At 43.0% G+C, this 6,000-nt stretch overlaps 1 non-coding gene across 1 annotated transcript; it reads left to right on the top strand.

The window, feature by feature from the left end:
- Positions 1–2,341: 2,341 nt before the first annotated feature.
- On the top strand, positions 2,342–2,413 carry TRNAE-UUC (transfer RNA glutamic acid (anticodon UUC)). Its single transcript has one exon. It is a non-coding gene; the product is annotated as a tRNA-Glu (tRNA).
- The last annotated feature ends 3,587 nt before the right edge of the window (positions 2,414–6,000 follow it).

Below are 6,000 nucleotides of genomic sequence, written 5' to 3'. Positions count from 1 at the left end.
AATGTAACAGGACACTCGCCCTTCCCACCCCAGGTTTCCCATATCCCTTCAACCAGCTCCTGTCTCTTCCTGCCTTTTCATTCTCCCTCTGGACAGGAGGTCTTGTTTATCTGCTTTAACTAAGATGTACACTCTTCATGAGTATTATTTTATGTTTTATAGTCCATTTTTATCTTTGTCTGAAGAGTGGGCTTCGGGAATGGTTTTAGTTCTGGGTGAACAGAGTGTCCAGGGGCCATGGCTTTAAGGGTTCCTCCAGTCTCAGTCAGACAATTAAGTCTGGTATTTTTACATGAATTTGAGCTCTACTCCACAATTTTCTCCTGCTGCATCAGGAACTCTCTGCTGTGTTCCCTGTTAGGGCCATCATTTGTGGTAGCCGGGCACCATCTAGTTCTTCTGGTCTCAGGGTGATGGAGTCTCTGGTTTACGTGGCCCTTTGGTCTCTTGGGCTAATATTTTCCTTGTATCTTTGGTGTTCTTCATTCTCCTTTGCTCCAGGTGGGTTGGGAACAATTGATGCATCTTAGATGGCTGCTCCCAAGCTTTTAAGACCCTAAAGGCCACTCACCAAAGTGGGATGCACAACATTTTCTTAATAAACTTTGTTATGCCAATTGACCTAGATGTCGTCCAAAACCATGGTCCCCAGACCTCAGCCCCTGCTATTCTGTCCCTCGAAGTGTTTGGTTGTGCTCAAGAAACTTCTTAGCTTTTGGTGTAGTCCAGTTGTGCTGACTTCCCCTGCATTGTGGGTTGTCCTCCCCTTCACCTAAGAACATTCTTGTCTACTACCTAGTTAATGAATTTCCTCTCCTTCCCTTCCCACCCTTGTAACCATCAAAGAATGTTTTCTTCTGTGTTTAAATCTTTTCTTGAGTTCTTATAATAGTGGTCTCATATAATACTTGTCCTTTTGTGACTGACTAATTTCAGTCAGCATAATGTCTTCCCGATTCATTCACGTTGTGAGATGTTTCATGGATTCATCTTTATCATTGCATAGTGTTCCTTTGTGTGTATGTACCATAATTTATTTATCCATTTGTCTGTTGATGGGCACCTAGGTGTTTCTATCTTTTTGCTATTGTGAACAGTGCTGCAATGAATATGAGTGTGAATTTATCTATTCCTGTGATGGCTCTTATTTCTCTTGGATATATTCCAAGGAGTGGGGTTGCTGGATCGTATGGTACTTTATTTCTAGCTTTTAAAGGAAGAGCCAAATCAATTTCGAAAGTGGTTGTACCATTTTACATTCCCACAAGCAGTGCATAAAAGTTCCAGTCTCTCCACTACCTCTGTAACATTTATTATTTTGTGTTCTTTGGATTAGTGTTAACTTGGTTGGGGTGAGATGGTATCTCATTGTAATTTTGATTTGCATTTCTCTAATGGCTAATGATGGTGAGCATTTCCTCATGTATCTGTTAGCCACCTGAATGTCTTCTTTGGTGAAGTGTCTGTTCATATCTTTTGCCCATTTTTTAATTGGGTTATTTGTCTTTTTGTTGAGATGTTGCAGTATCTTGTAGATTTTAGAGATTAAACCCTTATTAGATATGTCATAGCCAAATTTTTTTTCCCAGTCTGTAGGTTGTCTTTTGACTCTTTTGGTGAAGTCTTTTGATGAGCATAATGTTTGCTTTTTAGGAGCTCCCAATTATCTAGTTTCTCTTCTGGTGTTTGTGCATTGTTACTTATGGTTTGTATTCTGTTTATGCCATGTATTAGGGCTCCTAGCATTGCCTTTATTGTTTCTTCCATGATCTTTATCATATTAGATTTTATATTCAGGTCTTCGATCCATTTTGAGTTAGTTTTTGTACATGATGTGAGGTATGCACCTTGTTTCGTTTTTTTGCAGATGGATATCCAGTTATGCCAGCATCATTTGTTGAAGAGACTGTCTTTTCCCCATTTAATGGGCGTTGGACCTTTGTCAAATATCAGCTGCTCATAGGTAGATGAACTGACTCTGGATTCTCAATTCTATTAGCAAGGTGTTGTTCAGTTTCCAGGTATTTGATTTTTTTCCTCACTTTTTCTGTTATTGATTTCTACTGTTTTGGCTTTATGGTCAGAAAAGATGCTTTGTAATATTTTGATGTTTTGTATTCTGTTAAGGCTTGCTTTGTGGCCTAATACATGGTCTATTCTGGAGAATGTTCCATGTGCATTGGAAAAGAAAGTATGCTTGGGTGGAGTGCTTTGTATACATCTATGAGATCAAGTTGGTTGATTGTAGCATTTAGATCTTGCGTGTCTATTGAGCTTCTTTCTAGATGTTCTTCTGTCCTTCATCGAAAGTGGTGTGTTGAAATCTCCTACTACGATTGTCTCCCTCATGGTCTAGCGGTTAGGATTCCTGGTTTTCACCCACGTGGCCTGGGATCGACTCCCAGTGTGGGAACGCCAATACTTTGGAGCCCTGATGGTGAAGTAGTTAAGAGCTCTGGGTGCTAACGAAAAGGTCAGCAGTTCGAATCCACCAGTTGCTCCTTGGAAACCCTATGGGGCAGTTCCACTCTGTCCTATAGGGTCTCTGTGAGTCGGCATCGACTCAGTCGCACACAACAAAACAAAAACAATTACTATTGTGGAGCTGTTTCTCTCGTCAATGCTGCTCTTGTACAGCTCTACTAAATACTTCTATTGCTTTGTCTGTGTGTTCCTTGGCTTGGTCTAAGTTTTGCCTGATCTCCTTCCTTATACCTTGAAGAGCTCTGTATCTTAATCTTTTGAATTCTACCTCCAGTAATTCCAAGACCTTCTCTTCCTCTGAGAGGTTTCCTGGTTCTTTGCTTTGGTCCCTTGCTGGAACCATCATGATCTGTCGCTATATGATTTGATATTACTGTTGTCTCTGAGCCATCTGAGTTATTATACTTATTTATTGTATGTTTGCTTACTGTGTCCTAGCTTCTTGTTTTCTTTTGTTTTGATATGCCCAAATAGGCTGTGTGTGTGAGTTACTTTGATTATTGGTGTCTTTGAAGCTCTCATGTCCTGTCACCAGGTGGTTAGAGCAGTTACTAGGTATATGAGCCCTGGAGTCCGTTTACTTTTCTTGTGTGGATTCAGCTCAGTTGTCCATGTCGTCAGTCACTGAGTGTGTGGTGCAGGCTCACACCTACAGTCCTAGACAGGCAGGGCTACATAGGGGTGATTAGAGCAGGCACAGGTATCTGGCTGCCGTAGGGGGTTATGTGCTGAGCAAGGTAGGGGGCTGTCAGCTGCCTGTAGGTGGAAGGCATGTTCCTGTCCCCTAAAGCACAAAGGCGGGTGGATTTTGCAGCAGGACTTTGGGCACCCAATGCTGTTGGCTGTAAGGACTGGGATGTACCACTTATTCTCGGACCCCTGTCGTGGGTGGCAAGGTGGAGTGCATATAGCCTCCAGTCCTCAGGCCCCTGATGTGGGTAGGTGAGGACCCTGTTTAATGGGCAGGATGGTGTCAAATGTCATGAATCTGCCACTCCCCCTTAACTGTTGCAGTTGAAAATACGCTTCAGGTATATACCCTGTTGTACTATACTAAAGAAAGCCTATGCTGTTGAATGAGCCCACACAGGTCTAGGCAGGGGTGAAAGGCATTTGAAGTCCGTGGACCCCTTATGCCTGCGCCTAGGCAAAGGGGAAGTGCCTGCCTTGAGTTCTCGGCTTAGGGGAGCTGGCGGTTTCTTTTTTCCTGTTTGTTCATTTGTTTATTTTTTCCCTCCCCATGGCTCAGGCGCATGATGGGTTCCACTTCCAGCCTAGGGGGCGTGGCAACAGCTGAACACTGCTGGACTGGGACGCAGCAGAGTGGGGAGGGAGCAGGTGAGGGGAAGAGAGTCACTTCCCAGAGAGGGAAGGGTTATTTTGATTCTGTGTGGTAGGTTAGACTCTTGCACTTAACTTTTGCAGATCCAGTGCCGCTTCCCCCTGGCTCTGGAAGCTTGTGTAGACTCTCTGCTGCTCGGTTTCTTCTGACGTGAAAAATGCGTCCCAAGTGCTACTGCTTGCCTCAGCCTGCATGTGCCAAACAATCCAGACTGAAAGGTGCTGGCCAGGTCAAGTCTGGCACTTCCTCGCTACTTCTGAATTGTCTCTCTCTCCCCCTGCAGCTCACTCAGACTCCTTAACTTTGTCTTTGATGTTCAGGGCTCCTAGATTGTCATATATACTTGATTCACTTGTTTTTTTGGGTCTTTGTTGTAAGGGGAACCACAGGAAGCGTGTGACTATTCTGCCATCTTGGCCCTGCCTCCTATAACTATGTCTTTTATTCCCCGTTTTTGTTTTGAAGTTTTTGCTATTTACAGCTTAACTCCTCTGGTTCCATGTAGTCAGGTTTTTAGCTTTAATTTGTTTTTGTGAAGACTTTATATGGGTTGGTATCTGAATGATGTTGTCTGGTGTTTTTATTTCAGGTTGTTGTCTGATGTCATTGGTTCTCTATCCAAAGGACTCCTTTTAATACTTCTTGTAAGGCTGGTCTGTTTTTACAAATCCCCTTAGTTTCTGCTTATCTGGGAATGGCTTATTTCATATTTGAAAGACAATTTTGCTGTATATGATTCTTGTTTGGCAATTCTTTTCCTTCAGGGTTTTATGTATGTCCTTCCATTGCCTTCTTGCCTTTATGGTTTCTGACGAGAAATCAACACCTAGTCTTATTGGCGCTCCTTTATAAGTGATATTTCATTTTTCATGAGGTGCTTTCAGAATTCTTTCTTAGTCTTTGGTTTGGGAAAGTTGGATTATGATATGTGTTGGTGATTTTTTGGGGGAGGTGGGAGCTATCCTGTATGAGGAATTTAATTTTTAACACTGTATAGCTCTGCATTTTTTAACTCTCTTATGAAGAACAAGCAGAGCACTTAGTTATATGAAATTATTTGTTTATTTGCTTGTTCTTTATTGTTTCACTATACTCATTAGAATAAAGTTTTGAGAAAGCAGAGAACTGGGGTGGCCTTTCACTTCTGTATCTCCTGAGTCTAGAGTAGTGCATGACCTATAGTGTATGCTCAATCAATATTTATTAAATGAATAATGTGGGTAATGAAAAAGGAAAAAAATGACTTGCTGGTCAATTGTCTAGTGCCAATTCTAAATTCCCCTCAGTTCCTGCCCTGTCAACCCGTTCTGTAACAGGAGCTTAGTGTCCTGTCACCTCAATGCTGATTTCTAGTATAGTGACTCATATCCTTGGCTTTACTTTTAGCCCTCTTTCTGTCTGTATATGATCTAGCATTCTACTTGATTGATAAATTGAAGGAGGAATTCCAGAGGCTGCTGTTTGCAACTCCCTCTTCTTTCTATTTTCCTTTCAGGATGAATACAAAAGTGAGGGCAGGCCAGTTGGTAGAGTGGAGAGGGGCTGCCAGAGATCTTCTCCAGGCACTCCAGGAAAAAGGTCAACAAGAAACCTCACTCCCCTAGGGGCAGGTGACAGGCAAGGACCTCAAGGTAAAGGAAGGATAGTGCCTTGCTTCCAGGCCTGGATGGAGTGGTTCCTTGAAGCATTCAATCATCAAATCCTGCAACTCCCCTCAGAAATTACTTGCCCCCACCTTGCAGAGCATGGTCCTGGAAAGACCTGCCCAGGTCCACTAATCTCTGTGAGCCTCAGGGAGACCTGGTAGACTAAAGGACACCAAGTTGGGAGAGGGCTGCTCTAGCCCAGCATTCTACACAAGTGTTCCTGATATAAAAGAATCTGGAAAGGCCAAGATACAGCATGACCAGTATTTTGCTAGCAGTGGCCAGCTGGTCAGCAGTGTCAGTCAGAAGTGCAGTCAGTCCCTGGATAGTGTCTTAGGCTGAGTTCTCTAGAGAAGCAAAACCAGTAAAGTGTATAAATATATATATATATTTATATCAAGGAAATGGCTGACGTGACTGTAGAGGCTGGAACGTCCCAAGTCTGTGGATCAGGATAGAGTCTTCTCTTGATTCATGTAGCCACAGGGGTTGGCGAACCCAAGATCAGCAGATTGCAGAGAGCGGGGC

This window comes from Trichechus manatus, unplaced genomic scaffold, assembly GCF_000243295.1.
Source record: "Trichechus manatus latirostris isolate Lorelei unplaced genomic scaffold, TriManLat1.0 scaffold00018, whole genome shotgun sequence".
In the NCBI taxonomy this organism is placed as follows: Eukaryota; Metazoa; Chordata; class Mammalia; order Sirenia; family Trichechidae; genus Trichechus; species Trichechus manatus.
The sequence above is the reverse complement of the archived record's forward strand: the minus strand, read 5'-3'. Positions and strand labels throughout refer to the sequence as shown.